Source organism: Trachurus japonicus, chromosome 2 (genome assembly GCF_045865225.1).
Source record: "Trachurus japonicus isolate A0001 chromosome 2, Traja_1.0".
Classification (NCBI taxonomy): domain Eukaryota; kingdom Metazoa; phylum Chordata; class Actinopteri; order Carangiformes; family Carangidae; genus Trachurus; species Trachurus japonicus.
This window is the reverse complement of record NC_140908.1, coordinates 10,056,436-10,072,849: the sequence shown is the minus strand read 5'-3', so window position 1 is coordinate 10,072,849 and position 16,414 is coordinate 10,056,436. Positions and strand designations below refer to the sequence as shown.

The 16,414-nt window shown below is 45.2% G+C and overlaps 1 protein-coding gene across 2 annotated transcripts in view; it reads left to right on the top strand.

The window, feature by feature from the left end:
* Positions 1-1,644: 1,644 nt before the first annotated feature.
* LOC146990832 (uncharacterized) overlaps positions 1,645-16,414 on the top strand; it is a 52,153-nt gene continuing 37,383 nt past the window's right edge. Inside the window, exon 1 of one of the 2 annotated variants that reach the window (XM_085800005.1) lies at positions 1,645-1,708. The gene's annotated coding sequence lies outside the window, so the exon portion shown is untranslated. The remainder of the gene's footprint in view (positions 1,709-16,414) is intronic. The other variant, XM_085800014.1, reaches the window with a different exon arrangement.

The following is a 16,414-nucleotide window of genomic DNA, read 5'->3' as shown; positions in this document are numbered from 1 at the left end:
GTTGTATATATTTTACTTCCCGCTAAAATTCCCTGGAAATATTTTTGTAAAGAAATCCGTCCTATTGGTTACTTGTACTTGTAGTGACTGAGGAGAGTATTGCTGGTGGATATATCATATCTCTGTGCCTTTTTGTCAACACTGAAAGTGTCTTCACACACTGTGACTGTTTATTTAATGAAATAAACTTGCAGTATGTTTTTGTGACCAGTGGAAGTGAAAATAAAATGCAGTTTCTAATTTGCATCTTTGAATAAGACTGATGGTGTTTTCTGTTGGTTTTGACTTATTTGTATTAGAAAAATCATTCAAATTCAGGCTTTTTTTTTGCTTTGTACATCTCTGCCTGCGGCTTTATGCACAGCTCCACTACTTCCTGAAATTAAAACAAGCTCCTTTATCTCCTGTCTTACATTATCGGACAAACTGATAAATCCAGGTGTGTCAGAGTCAGACACACCTGGATTAATCAGTTTGTCCGATAATGTAAGACAGGAAACAAAGGAGCTTGTTTTAATTTCAGGAAGTAGTGGCAGTGCCTATTAGAATGAGAAGGGAGTGGAAGGAGGGGAAATGAATTGTGACAAGAACAAAGGTCAGTTCAGGGACGGAAAGTCTTTGTAACAGAGCGCTAGCGTCCCTCTTGCACTGTGCCCTTCCCACCAACAGATGGCAGTAACTGTTTATGGAGAGCTGGCAGGAGCATGACAGACGACCAGACTTCATTTGTTTCCATTGCAACACATGCAGCAGGCAGGAGCAGACTGTTGAATGTGAGTAGATGATTTAAATCATATTTACAAAGTTTCAGCCATATTTTCTATTCATTTACTTTGTAAGCCTCTTTTTTTCTTTTTTTAATCACTGTTTATTATAGATTTCAAATCTTCATCCACCAGTGTCAGTATCTGTTATCCTGGATACACAATTGTAATCCAGTGCACTATGTGTTCATCCTTTTGAATCTTGTGCATGTGGCTGTGAAAGAGCTGCATTAGAGTCTGACCGTCAAGACGCAGACAGCCCCCAACCCCCCCACCCATCCATCACCACCATCTCTCTTCACCTGGGGGGACAGAAGTGCAGCTACTCTCCACCGATGCATCCCCTACCCTTTACCTTCCTTTTGCTCTTGTCATCTCCTTCACTTCTCCCTCATTTTTCCCTCTGTCTTTTTCCTTTTTCCTCTCTTTCCCTGCCCCTCCTTTCTACTCTCCCCTTGGCACTGAGTCGACTTTACACCCCCCCCCCCCCTCCTCCTCCGTCTCCTCCACTCTCTCCTCTTCCTCCCCTCTCCATCTTTTCCTCAGCAACAGCCACACCCCAGCGCTCCAGCTCTGCACTCACTTCCACTGCTGACACTAGCCCTTCCCCTCCTTTCAACAAGGCAGCCACTTACAGTATTGAAATGACACCTGCTGTATTTATTTTACCCCTGTCTGCACCAGTGTTTGCTTTTGCATGCATTTGTCACATATTTGCACACAATAACATGCTCCACTAAAAAACAAAAACCCTGCAGCAACAATGAGGGATTGTCTGGCAATGCATGTTGCAGCCACACAATCCAGTTGCGCCTGCACTGCTGCATTTACGGTAGCTTAATTTGCGATGGGAGGGATCAGAGGGCCCCATACCGCTCTCATTGTCACTCCAGCTCTCTTCACTCACAAGGGTATTAGTGCCGCCCAGCAGCCTAAACCTCCAGGTAAGAGCTGATGAACCACTTTGTTTGGAATTAACCCGTAGGAAAAGACGCGTTAGAATCACCGCACTCACGCAGCGCAGAGTTTCAGTCATTTTAATGCATTAGTGGCATCTGTTAAAGTTTCTACAAAAAGTCAAAGTGTGTATTTAATGTTGGCTGTGCTGTCCACTAATCCTCAGATGCTCTGCGTAAGCACGTTATGCTGTGATGTGGAGCAATGTGTGTGGATATGAAGATATGAATCATGGGTTTTTGATGTTGTAAATATCTCATTCGGGGGCTTTGTATCTAAATTTGTTGTCTGTCTTTGTGTTGATGTGATTCCGTGCGTTGATTTGTGTTATTTGCGGCTTTTGTCGCTGTGTCGCGCGGCTGGTGCGCCTCATCTCTCCGCTGCTGCTGCTGCTGCGGCTGCAGCCTGCGCCTTTTGTTCTGGTCCACGCCTGCATGGTGCTGAAACCGGTGCGGCTTCCTCAGCGCATCCACTGCGGCGCAGCGCTTTCCACTTGGAGGAAAAAAAGACAGTGAATTCAATGAATACAAGTGCAGATTAATGAAATTAGGATCACCTCAGTGCGTTTATGTTTTGGCTAATGTCTTGTCCATTCATGCATTGTGAATAGGGGAGTAGCCCGGCTCCCAGTTGGCATCATCCACTTGCCTTTTGCAGACATTCCCACCATGCATCAGCAAAAGGTTGCAAGGCTTCATGTATTTTCAATTTTCTTAATTTATTAACTATAAATAAGTGACATTGATCACAATGGTTATCTGATGGCAGCTGGAAGCTACCAAAGAACCAAATCCTGGTTCTCCCTATAATGGAGCTCCTGCCATGATGGGTTGTAATGTCATTTTATATTAAGCAATAGATAATGATCTGGAAATGTCCAGACTTCCATTAAGCGTGGATCTGTTCCAAACCTGCCTCCTTTCAGTGTCGCCTCAGCCTCCACACACCGAGGAGAAACAGGAGCTATAAAGATTCCCCCCATGGCTGGATGTGAAAACATGCCTTTATGAAAAGGAATTAACGCTCACTCCAGTTTTTACATCTGCACATTCCAGTCTCGGGCTCATAAGACCCAGCTATGGACAAGGAATGTAATGAAAACAACATCTTCCCATGCTGATGATGTTGGAGGTTGCTGCGCCCCCTGCAACCTGAGACGCAGATTAGTCCAGTGTAATATGTTATGTTTGCTTATGCAGTCGGATTCCATTTGATCAGAAAGTACCATAATTGTACATAAAGTGGTTCCTGTTAGTAAAACACATTCCTTTATATCAGTGTATAGTGTTTGGACTAGTCCTTCTTATTGATTTCCATTGGCTTTCTGCTTGATAGGTGCCTGTGAACCTCATATACAATGCATCAAACAAGCTGGAAGTAATTCATAATAACAACACATACTTATGTTCATGTATAATTCATATATAATTGGTTGTGGCTTTCCCAATAAGATCCAAACAGGATACAATCATTCATCTGCACAACTTCTTGGGGGTCCAAATGGAGGTGGATTATAGGAGAACATGTTGAGATTGTATCAGGTTTCACCTAATGCTCCACAAAGGACAAGCCCCTGTCAGGCCAGATTGGCCTGAGTCTAATCACTAATTGAAATGACCTTAATAACAACACAACAGGTTGGGTCCGTGTCTGTGTGTTTACTTGCATAAGCTATAATAGTTGTGTATAGCTCTGTGTGTGTGTGAGCCATACATTTAGCCACGTCTTTGCTTCTCCAACCACCAGGAAACCCAATCCGCCTCCCTCGCACCACGCGGGAACGTTAAGTATATTTACCAACGTCAGTTCTGGTTAGGTGCGCCGTCAAAAGTCCCGAAACCACAGAACCACTCCGCGCTCCACTGAAATTGAGACACGCCATCTTGGCCGGCGTGGGAAGGGATTGTATTGGAACAATGTTTAGAGTAAGGATCGGTTTCTGGATTTTTGTTTGCGGACTGACCAATGGAGAGCGTTTTGTTTACAGTGTACCATGATGGGTTTTGGAAGATGATGTGGATCTCTATTTTGTGGTTGTTTGGGTGCTGTCTGGTTTAACGTCAGCGATGTAGGTGACCCCAGGTGTCGGAGGACTCAGGCCCCTGCTGCTCCTCCTGTCTGAGGCCTTCTTGCTCTACAGGTGTCTAATGGGAACTGGCAGAACTGTGCTTCCGTACGTGATTAAGTCTGGACCGCGAGAGGGACCTAATCTAATTCCCATACGTCACAGGAACCAAATGGCCTGCTGACCTGCATATGGTGCCGTGTAGACACACACATTTCACACTTTCTCACACACACATCCTCCTTCTTGAGTTCTGTGTAGTCTCATACTGTTGGCAGGATAGAAAAAAGAATAAATATCGATAGGAACAAGAATCTGACTCGAACATCTACCAGGGTGAGTGAAGGTATCACTGACATTGCGTGACAACATTAGATGGTGTGCCTTGACATTATCTACAGTGTTTTGATTTTTTGCACACCAAACAATTTAAGAAGTGGCAAATTAATTAATGATGAAAAGGTCGGGGAGCTGTGACTGTCTTGCTCAAGGCCTCTTTGGAAGAGAATCTTTGGAAGAGCTTTCTCCATGTGCATGCTCCTCAGCTTATTGCATGTTACAAGTAACATGTCACAGCTGGTGCAGAAGTGCAAACATTACGTGGGATGGGGTGGGATAGACGTCTTTGGGAAAAGCCCTACCACTTGTGGTAATGCATCATGTTCAAGCAGCATGGACATTTTTGCCTTCCAGATGTAGCTGAAACAGCTGTCATAATGAAGTCCTGTGTGTTTTTAATTGAGCATGAGATGTGGAGCGCAGGAGCCAACAAGACTTTTGTGTGATCCATTGTTTCAGAGTCAAGGATGCAAGTTTTCTATTAGATAAAAAAAGCTGTTCATCTGGCATCGAGATCCATCCCGGGACCTCCACGGTGCAGGACGGTCCCTCTAACCATTCATCCACCCTGCTCGTCCTTGTATTGAAGCTCTGTCTACGGTTGACTTGCAGCCAGTCTCTCAAACGAGCCCTGACAGCCAGTGTCGCATTTCATTCCTCACGGACGATGCCCATCGACAGAGAGGACACTCATGCAGGCTCATTCTTACACTGAAACACCCTCAGAAATTGGCATCCATAATATTCTCCACAGCTCCCCGGCTTCTGATTTTTTGTGTCGTAACCATGTTAGCTAATCCATGAGGTCAGCACGCCGATGGCAGAGCTTGTGCATGAGAGGCCGGAGAAGCAACGGGAGTGTGTAGGAATGATGTTTATTTCTGAAAGACGGAGAAAACAAGCCGCCTACCAGAGCGGCTCACTTGGCTTGATCACAGTGAATCTACTCCATGTTGATCCATGTGCCTCTCACTTGTCTCCCTCCTCTGGAGAAGCTGTCTTTATATAGATTAGTTTTTGTGGACTAGAGCCCAACAATGCATTCCAAAGTAAAACTGTGCTCTATGTTCACATGGAGCTATTACAGGAAGTTTATGTGTCTCTGTCTCAGCGGCGTTATGATATATAGTCCAGCTTGAACTTGCTGCTTGAGGTTTCACACCCCTAATTGGGGTGCAAGAATGCAGGCAACTGGGCTGTTGACATATCCTGGATAATGTCATGTGTGTTGCCAGCTTGTTCCTGCATCTGTTTTAATGTCAGCGCAGGGATGAAGCTTGGCTGGATTTGAAGGAAATTTCAATGAAACGCATTTTGCAAAATGCATAAAATTTCAGTCTGCAGTTGGCCGGGACGCAGAGTGTTAAGGATGTACAGCACAGACGCTGCATCTTCACATCTTAAAACAATCTCCTGTTCAATTTTCCCTCCATGAAGCGTGAGATTTTCAAAATGCATGAGGGGGAAAAATGAAATTCTGTCACTCAAAGTGCTATTTCTCTTGTCCATCAAAGCCAGAACTATTTAAAAACTTAATAGCAGCTTAAAATGATAGTCCAGGAGCTGCAGTCGTTACTGGTTCTCGTTTTTTCGGACTCTGACCGGGGCCAACGCTGGGAAGAAACCGCTAATGAGCCTTAGCTCCTTCCTGAATGGGCCGGGGACCTCCTGTTAGCTTAGCGTAGCGGCTAAGCTACGTAGCGCCCGAGCCCTTTATGATTTCCAGATGTTGGGGCTAAACAGCGAGATTGTTTTCTCCCCATCCTTTTCCTGCAAACAGCGAACCGGCGGCGGGTCGAAGGCTAACACACTGACTGAAGCGCGCCGGAGGAATGAATGAGCCTCATTGTGGAGGACCATGTATTGTTGGAACATGCAGACTCCAGATCAGATTTCTCCATGCTTTTATGAACAAATTTTATATTTTTTTTCTCAATTACATCTCATTTGAGTGTGTTTTTCAGCTGATCCATTAAGGTTGGAATGCATTGTCATGGAATTAAGTCCCAAAGGATTCAGTGTAAATTGCCTCTCAGGGCCTGGAGCTTCCTAAACTAAACCAGAACGCCTCATAACTGTGTTAGTGCATGCATGTTTTTTTGTGCACATGATGCATCTCTGTTCCTGTGTGCGTCTGCTTGTTAGAGGCAGATTTTGGATGAATGGAACCCCCCCTTCACACACAGCAGCTCTGTAAAGCCACTGTGAAGCACAGAAACAGATGGGCAGCGTGAATGCGTCCGATTGGTACATCACGTTCCTGCAAAGTCTTGTCTCTTAACTTGGGCTGCGGGAAACACAGCAGCTGAGTGTGTGTGTGTGTGTAGCGGACCCTTTGGGCTGCCTTCCAGGAAGGGGGGGATTTTTACTGGGACTGACTGTCGCTGAATGTGTCTGAGGACGGGGGCTTTACACGCAGATCCGACGTCATCTCTCAGACATGTAGACAGAAAGACACATGCAGGATGTAGCCTACAGTAATCCACCTGTAAACTCCTGATTGATTACTCATTTAGTGGATGGGCATTGACAGAATTGATTCACTGGAGCTCATCATTGAAGCATCAAGTGCCAAACATTATGGTGCAGACAAGATAACTGCTTTTACTTTTGCAACCCTAGAATAAAGTTAAATATTTAATGGTGCTACAGGAAAAATAGATGTATTAAATTTTTATTGCCTATCCAAATGAAAGAATAACACATAACCCACAAATACATGATGATACCATCTTTTTATATTGAATTAGATGGATTAACCAATTGATTTATGGAGATTAGAACACTCTCCAGGGAGAATAATTGTTTATCTCAGGCAGTTCTGATACTACACTGTGCTGTAGTGGGTCTCTCATTCACAAGTATCCTCCTGCCTGCACTGTCTGTTGTGTTGTTTTGAAGCGTCGACCGTTCCTACTGCCCCATTGGGACCTATCAAGGGCCCCCCTCACCACGGCAACCCCTGCCATGGAAACCAGCCCCTCAAATGACCCTTTTGAGTACCAGTGTGTGAAGACCCTCTGTGTTGCCTGTGCCTCACTCCGTAGTAAGGATACAGCAGGAGCCTGAAAAATAGCATTTATTTCTCTTTCCTCCTTTCTTTTCCCATCCATTTCCTCACCTTTCTTTTCAACCAGGGATTTCCCTGATAAGGCCACAACCCTGATACATCAGAGGTTAATATAAGAGACTTGTTTGTTTGTTGCTACAGCGTTTAACAGACCAAGCCGTGGTGATTCAGGAGTCGGTGCGTGTATGACGGTGCATGTATCCCCATGGCGGCGGGGAGAGTGGGAGGACTTTGACTGCCTCGGGTCACCTCATTAAATCAAAGAGCATAAATCCCGCTAGAGAAAAAGGAGCCACTGGCGCATCACCAGATGTTTGTGAATGGCTTCAGAGGGGGAGGAAAGTTGTTGTTCTCTGCAAGAATAAGATTTGTGACAGGGGAGATTTGTATTTGCGGCCGCTGTTGACCCAGTGTTACTGCTCTTTTTTCCCGCTGACAGTGGCCCGTGATAAACTGGTAATAAAGGGAAGAACTTGACCTCACGCCGCCCAGATCTCTGTTTTCTCATGAGAGTCGGTGCCAGCCTCCGCCATGTTGTCATTACTGGTTTGGATACAATTAGCCATCATTATATACATTAATTATATGATTTTTAAGCACATAAAAACCTGTTATTGAAGACAAAGTGGAATCATTTAGATTGGCTCACACAAAACCAGAGCAACGCTGAGTTAATGCAGCAGTTTATTTTAAGTGGCAGCCTACTACAGTACAGTTGTCTGGTGTTTTTATGAGTCATGCCACCACTGTAGTTTGCATTTATTCAGTGCTTCATATGGCACATAACTGTGGCTGCCAGTTTCCATATAAAAATTCACATTCAGTGCACGTTGCGTGTAGGTTTAATGGATTGTACAGCAACAGATCTCTGTGGAGCAGCAAACCTGTCCTCTGTGTTTCACCTCTACATCTGATCTGCCTGAGTTTTCCTTTTACCGCAGGAAGAGGCCAAATCCTGTCGTGCCGTGTTGTGTGTCTGCACATTAGAAGATGTAAATGTTGCAGAATGTATATTTCTAACATTTCCTGCAGTTGCTTTCCTGTCGGTCACCTCCTGTAGGTGTTTTTTTGATAATGTGTTTTGGAAAGAAACACAGCACACTGTTGATACCTGCATGTTTTTTGCAAGCGTGTAGCTCGAGTCCAAACACGGCAGACTTGAACTTCAAAGCCTGGCTAAGTTTGTGTCCTGATGTTATCTGTGCTGCTGTCATGTCTGCAGGAGCATTAGGCCTGATCACTATCAGCTACTGTACATGCGGGTGTCTTTTTGTGTTGTTTAGATTTTGCACGCCACAAATAAAAAAACAAAACATACGGTGGCTTACTGATTGATAAAATGTAATTGGCTGATTCTTTTTGCATGACTGTTATAAGCCACCAGCTTTTCCCCCCCGCTTCCTTTGTCTGCACGCCGTGGGTTGCCAATTATTGATTTTGTCCTTCCCTCGCCGCCTTTTCCTCAGCTCACCTATCCCCCATGGGGAAGCAGGAGTGGGGAGAGACCCCCCGTGGATCTGCATGCCCACATTCAGATGCTAATCCCCCCCCCACACACCCCACCGCCATCTGCTTTTTCCACCTCAGGGTAGAGGCTGCACGTGATGCCTCCGTGTCCATGATGTGCCCCTGTGGGGTGGCGAGGAAAATCCCTGAGGGGGCAGCCAGGGTGACGGCCACCTTTGCATCCTCCCCCCCACCCACACACACACACACACACACACACAGGGGTCAGGAATCTTAAGAAGTTACCTCCTCTATCCAAGGGCAATGGGCCGTAGCATAATAGAGCTTATTTTCTGAATGACCCCTCACGTTGCCTGGTCAAAGAAGCTTCCGGGCAGATGAGTTAATCACCACCCCCCCCCTAACTGATCAAACGAAGCAGACATGATTTACACGTAACTTGAGAATCGCTGGGAGTTTAACTCCCACTTGTTTGAGTGGGAACGCTCTGCAAACTTTTTCTCTCTCTCTCTTGGAGTGGCTGCACCTCAGCTGTGTGTGTGTGTGTGTGTGGGATCTGCAGCTCCAGCATGACATAATAGAGAGTATTTTGGCAGTCACAGCTGGAAGTTCCTCTCCGTGCTCGCAGCCTGTATTTAGAGCTGAGTTTCTGTCTTGAATATTATACGTCCTGTTTAGTGTTGGATGAAACGGCTCCTGTCGCGGACTAAGCCAAGGTGTGGTCGCTGCCTCATGAAGAGAGACCTTTTTCTGCTACTGAGGTCATAACTTCAGGGCTTGTTGGATCAAATCAGCGCTGTTTTTCTTCTTTAATGAAAAGTGAACACACATGGTTTTCACAGAGCAGGCAGTTAGGTGTTATTCCAAATGAACAATGGTGCTCTCACACCTCGGAAAACCCAGATAGAGACAGAGTTGCACATTATACATTAGAGTATCAGTATCAGATTCAAGAATGCAAACATCGCCGCTCTGATAACAGCCATGAAAAATGTCCCACAGAGTTCACACTACACTATATTCCCAGCACAGATGTGATGACAACTCAACAGAGAGTTGATACAAAAGGGAAGTATAGATTCAGATTGATGATGCACATCAGCTTTTTATCTCTCCGTGTTCCCACTACTAATTCGGCTCAGCTTCAAACCAGGAGACACAGAGATTGCGTTTTATCTGCAGAGGCTCAAGTCGTCTTGAGCCCAGCTATTTCCTGCGCTGGGCGGCGGCGGCGGCGGCGGCGTCCCGTCAGCAGACAGTCGTGATCCAGCTGTAATCTCCTCCTGCATCTCCAGTGATGAAAACACACAAAGCTCAGGTCTGGTCGAGCCAGCCCTGCGTCATTCTCTGCCACATGTGACTGCGTCTGCATGCGGCACTGTGTTTGCATATTTGTGTGTGTGTGTGGCAGCTGGTGGAAAGCAAAAGTGACACCCCAGTCAGTCGCATTTGAGCCGGTGTCACTGCTGATGATGCACCGACACCAGAGCCGCTCGGTGTCTCCCCCTGTGACAGATGCACTCACCTGCACCAGGGCTCGGTCTATCTGCCTATAGGGCACTCTGTCACTCTGACTGAGTCATCACTTTCACCCAGCATTAGCAATGAGATCCTCAACTTTTCATTTCACCACCGTCCTCTTGAGTTTGGTTTGACCTTTGTGCTATTTCCAGCTGTTTAGATATTGTTGGTGCGTGCACCTTAATTGATTGTCAATTGATTTTGAAATGCAGTTTGGTTGTAGACACGGACATTGATTGATTGATTTTATTTAGGGATTGATTGATTTATTTAATGCATTACAGTACATTGATCATTTTTAAAAAGGAAAAAACTCAACAAAAAGATGGGTGCACCAGATTAAGCACAGAGCTAATTTCCATCTGAAGTCCATAAAACAAAATACACACAATGTTTTGTACATGCCTACACTCATCACATAACATACACCATCCTACATGTATTTTAAAAGGAACTACTAGTTACATGTGCAAATGGCATCAAAATTGCACTGAAGAATTTATTAAAATATGGATGAAAGTTGAAATGTAACATAAAGTGCCAGTGTAATATTCTACTAATCTAAACAACAATTTACACAAAAACAAAAAAGAAAATGGCAAACAAGAGGATAAGACAAGGCAGAGTACAAAATACAATTTACTGTATCAAGAATTATGGCACCACCCAAAATAATGGAATAGAATCATTTTTTGGCTTTAAATGTCTATTGTGTTGCTATGAAATCTTGATTTTGCACCAATGTATCTGGCAACAGGTACCTGCAGGTTAATAAAAGCAGTTGATGAACAGTCATGGCTTTCAACACCTCTGTGACTTCACTTGTAGTCTTATAGTGCTTCTCAATTCCCACTTCATCTTCTCTGTGGTAATAAAGAGCCCCGCCATGCCCGCGCACAGGTCCTCCTTCCTCATTTAACTTTGTTCCCCCGGTGGAGTCGTAGCCATAGCGACTCATCTCAGTGCCATGGAAACAAAAGGATCATCGCAGCCACCAAATAACATCCGCCTCCTGAACCCCACACAAACCTATAGCGGAGATTAAACAGCGCAATGAGTTGACTTGTTTTATTGAATGCGGCTCTGGACGCCCTCGCAGATCAATTTTCATGCAGCTAACGGCGAATCGGACTTGACAAAGGGCCACATAAGTAATCAGAGAGACATGTCCTGAGCTGCAGTCCAGCTCCAAGCCTGTAAGTTAAGTGTGGAGTGAGTTAATGAAGAATGACCTCACCTTCTGAGTCTCTCAAGTGCAGGAAGTCGTTAAAGCGCCACCGCACTGCACCCCGTGCCAGTACATTATACCTGGGATGCTGCTCCTCGCTTTTTCTTTTCTTAATAACTCCAGCTCCTCTTTTGTTAATGTGAACCGATGAGAGCTTCCCACACAACAACCCCCCCTCCCCTCCCTGCTGACCTCCCATAGCTGCCTACTTGTGAAGCCTTAAGGGCCAGCTCGTACATTATTGCCTCCCCCCTGCATGCCATCCGGGCTCTGCTCTCACTCTAACCACAATATTGCTGTATCACTTACACTAATAGCCCTGCACTTAGTGTACCTCAAGGTGAAAGCGCTGCTGAGAAGCTTCCTGTCGATAGATGTTCACATTTTAGCATCCATGTTTGTTATTAAAATGCAGTTTGAAAGGTGGTCTGTTTGAGTTGAGTAGATATGAATGATGTTGTATGGCAACATCATCACTCATGCAGGAGCTGTCCACACCTGCTTTTTATTTATTGTCGGTTCCAGTGTTTAGCATTCTTTTCAGAGTTGTTTCTGAGGTAAATTCATGCAAAATCGTCAGGGGCAGTCTCTGCATTTGCCTTGAAAACAACTCTGTTTGATAACGTTCTGTTATTATCTCATAGCGTGGTGAATGTGCAGGTCACAACTTGTCCACAAGAGCATTTTGGAGTTGTTGGATTGTGTTGTGGAGTTGTTGGATTTAATGAGTTTGATGAGGGAAACCAAGAAATCCCATTAACCTCTGTAGCGTAGCTCTGAGCAGCTCGCGGCTCTGCTCCACCGTTCTAAAAATAGCTTGCATCAACAATTAAAGGTAACGCACCTGCTCCTATACTATAGGGATTATGAGAATGGGCCAATTTGCTAAAATGTTGAACTAAACCTTTAACAGTCACATACTGTCAGTGTTGCTAAGGTTGTTTTCCATATATTTAGTTCTTTATTCTTACGGTAGTGTCTTCCCTAGTGAAGGGACTCTGGTCCCCTGCTAGTAGTTTGTAGACGTATTTTCAAGGCGAGGAAAGACGTCAAAACATTAACAAACACATTATTCATTTATCACGAGGGTGGTGCTTGTAGTTTTTCCCCATTCAGCACAGCCAAACATCAACATCATCTCTATTCCCAAGCCTCCGACCATGACTCATTCTTTTTTTTTTAGGGGAGTGAGAGGAGGAGGAGGAGGAGTTGGAGGAGAGAGAAGTGTTGGCTGGCTTGTTTTTGGATGCTTCACTGACGGGGCGGTTTCTCGTGCGGGGACCTGAATGACAGGGTTGCCCCATAAGACTTTTGACAGCTGTTGACTCCAACTCTGGGATGTGTTTGTCTGTGTTTGTTTGTCATTTGTTGGTGTTTACTCTTGGCAGTACGGAGCTGCGTGTTTGCCCGCCGGGGCCACTGACCCGCCAGCCCAGGATGTGACTCTGTGTTGACGTCCAGCTTGCGTTTTGCGTTTTGTGTTCATCTGAACGGACACTGTATATATCTATACATCATGTATATGCATGTTTGGATATCACAAAGTCCACATGCATTTGCAGTGGGAGCTGAGACCCCCTCCCTCCCTCCCACCAGTGCAGCAGTAAAAAGTGTGCAGCTGGCCCCCTCCACCCAGCCTCTGTCTCTGATGACTTCCAGAAACTTCCGCTCCTCACTCGGCCTCAGTGACACGTGTGTCCTGTCTCCTGTGAGCTCCAACGCCACGGCAGCTTTACAGGGTTTATCTCCTGCTTCTCACACCTCGTCCCTGGAGAAACATCCAAACATCTGGGCTGAAATAGAATTTAATTAACCTTACGTCCTGCTAATGCTCCGGTGTCATCTGTAGTGGTGTTTCCAACAGCTGGTAACAGTCAGTTTTTTGTGTTGGATATTATATTGATTCTTATTTTGCCTGATGCAAAGATTTTTAAAGATATGAGATATAGTATATGGTTATCAGGGGTTTTCCTGGGTTAAAATGAGGTGGTGGTGGAACACGGGAGGAGGTCATGACATGTCTGTTCTGATTACACAAGTCAGCAGTGTAAAAGTCAAGCATGTGGGAGCCTCCTTTTATATTTAAAGGAGAATTCCGGTCTGTCGAGTTCAGGACTGTTTCCATATCAACAAAGACAAAAATGCGAGGAAAACAGGGATTTAGGAGGAAAAAAAAGATTTTGGATGGGGAAAAAAGCAGCTATATTCATATTGATGCTTTTTTCCCCATCCAAAATCTTTTTTTTCCTCCTCGGGGACCTAGAGCTGTAGAGCGTTACTTAGAAAATGACTGGAATTCTCCTTTAATAGGGGGGGGGTATGGTTAGGCCTTGTTGCTTTGGCTTATTTGAGAATAAAAAGCGTCCATCTAGTGTTAAATGTTCACCTTTGTGAGCTGGGGCTGTTTCCATGGAGACAATCTCCAGCTGTCCTCCTCTGCTGGAGCTTCAGACTTCTCAGCCCCAGCATCAGACCACTGGTGCCCAAATCTCAGCGCACCCCCGTGTAGGTGCTAATTTAGAGCAGATGGCACACGGGATGGAGAAGCTTAGACACAGTCGCACAAATTACTGCAACAAATTACAGCCATTTACCTTTTGCTGCTCACCTGCCCTTTCAGCGAATCTGCTGAGAGACGACATCAGCGAGGAAAGACCAGAAGTGCTGAAGAGAAGGCAATAAACGGAATTGTGTTTTTATTATTTCAGCACCATCGCTCCATTGTTTTATTCCCATTTTGATCCGGCTCGCAGTTTCTGTGCACTCCGTAGGCGTTGAGCTCAGCATCTGCGACCTTTTGGATTGTCTCTTGTGTTTTGATGAATCATTTCTGTTTGTTTTGAGGCTTCAGGAAAGAATAGAAATTGTCCAGCCTTGGAAATTACAGAAAGGAGCCAAAGCCACTGTTAAACACGCGCTGAGGTCACGGATTGCCATTTACAGCCACGATCCCATTTTGAAGTTGTTTTTCAGAATCAAAATAATGGTCTGATAGTTGTCTGTGCATCCATGGGCACAGTGCAGACAGGGACTGAAGATTTTCAACTTTATTGTGGTTTAGTGGATTTGGTTTTACTGCTTACAGAAAATAAGCATTTTCAAGTCAACACCTCAGCTTTGGATGAAGAGATGTTTTGCTTTTTTATCCGCTCGGTGATTAATGTGTGAGGAGGGAAGTATAAATAATGCTTAGCTGCAGCCATATGGTAAACGCTGAACCCTTGTGTACTGTTTTTCTGCCCTCTCGACCCAGTAAAAATGTTTTAGTGCAATATAGAGACGGGCTGTGTTCCCTGCGAGTAAAAACGCATGTTGTGATTTTTCCATGGATTAATATGGGATGTTGTAGCGGCAGCCTGTGTTTGAGTTCAGCCCAGGGTGTAGGGACGACTTCAAAGCCCACGGCTACACCCTGTGGTTAGTGTAAAGCCAGGCACAAGCTGGGGCACACACACACACACACACATATGCACACAACCTGGCAGACAGTTAATATACACAGTATATTCTCTATATTGTGCACACGCCCTCAGACAGGCACAGATTTATTTAAGTCCATAAAAGCAGTTGACTGTGTTCTCACCCCTGAATTCCCCTTCATAGCATCAGCCCCCCCCCCCCCCCTTTCTCATGCTGTAAAACACACACACACACAGTCTTCACTTCCTGCCTCTTACTTTCTTTCTTTATCCTCAAATCGAGTCTCTGTTTTAAGCGGGCCTCTCGGAGGCATATTTCACATTTGAGGAATTTCCTGTGTTCTGCTTATATCAGAGAGGAATATCAGCACACACACACACACACACACACACACACACAGGCCATCTTTAGCCTGCGAATGTTGGAGAATGTGTGTGTGCATGACTGCACGCTGTGTACACACACATGCGCACGTTATGTGTTTGTTGTGAGTGATGAGACAGTACGTACCCCAGAGAGGCCGTCTTCCTGGGCGGATGACATTCCATCCATCAAAACTTTATCCAGTGGTGGTCCAGCTGTTGCACAAGACAGACACACTGGACGCTCTTGTCATGTTTTCAATTTTCAGGCTGGTCATTGAGAGAAAAAAAAAAAAACGAGCAGTCTGCTATTTGCCCCTGGCAGTTGCAAACAAGGAAAGCTGCACTTTCGCAAACCACTTCTGGTTTCATGTGACTGAAGTGCCATCACTTCGGTCGCAGTGACGAGCGGCCTGGGTCGTCGGTGCCAGCGCGCGCTTCCTCGAGTAAATAAACTGCTCCCATTTTCCAAAACTGTATCAGAGCTGAGCTCATCTGGTGGAGGCATTTTTCAATAGAGACGTTCTCTGCCATTTATGAACACCCAAGCTTTTTTATTTTAGAACAAAATGTGAAACTGGAGCACAGGAAGTGATTCATTTGACATTTTTTAGCAGAGGCGATGGTTATTTTATTTCTGAGGCGTAAATACAGCTGCAGTGCCCACAACAAAGCAATGACCACATGGCAGCAGATTTAGACTCCTCTCAGTGGAGATGGAGAAGACGTCATGGTCCCTTAAGCCACGCTATTATGTTCCTGAAGCCAAACTGAATGTGTGTTGTTTATCGTGTTTGTTGTGTTGCGCACCGTGCGATCCCTGCGACATGCGAGGCGGCTTTGGCGTCACTCTGTTGTGTCTATAAGCAGAGGGCTCTGAGGGGATGGAGAGGATCAGCTCCTGTGTCTGGCCTCAGCAGGCTCTGAACAAACTCACCTTTGACCTCTGACATCAGCATCAGGGAGCAGCTTCCCGATCAAACAACGGCGGGAGTAAATTCCCCCGACACATGACAGACTGTTGAGTCAACAGGTGGATTCCAAGCTTCGGGAAGGAAAAGAGATTTTGGACAGAGATGTCAATCAAATTTATCTCAGAAATGAACATAAATAACCTTAAGTGATGTGATTATATGAATGGTATATTGTTGACCTTGCTGCCTGAGCCTGAGACAGATGAGTGGCTGCTAACCTTTGAACAGACATCCAGATCAGCGCGGA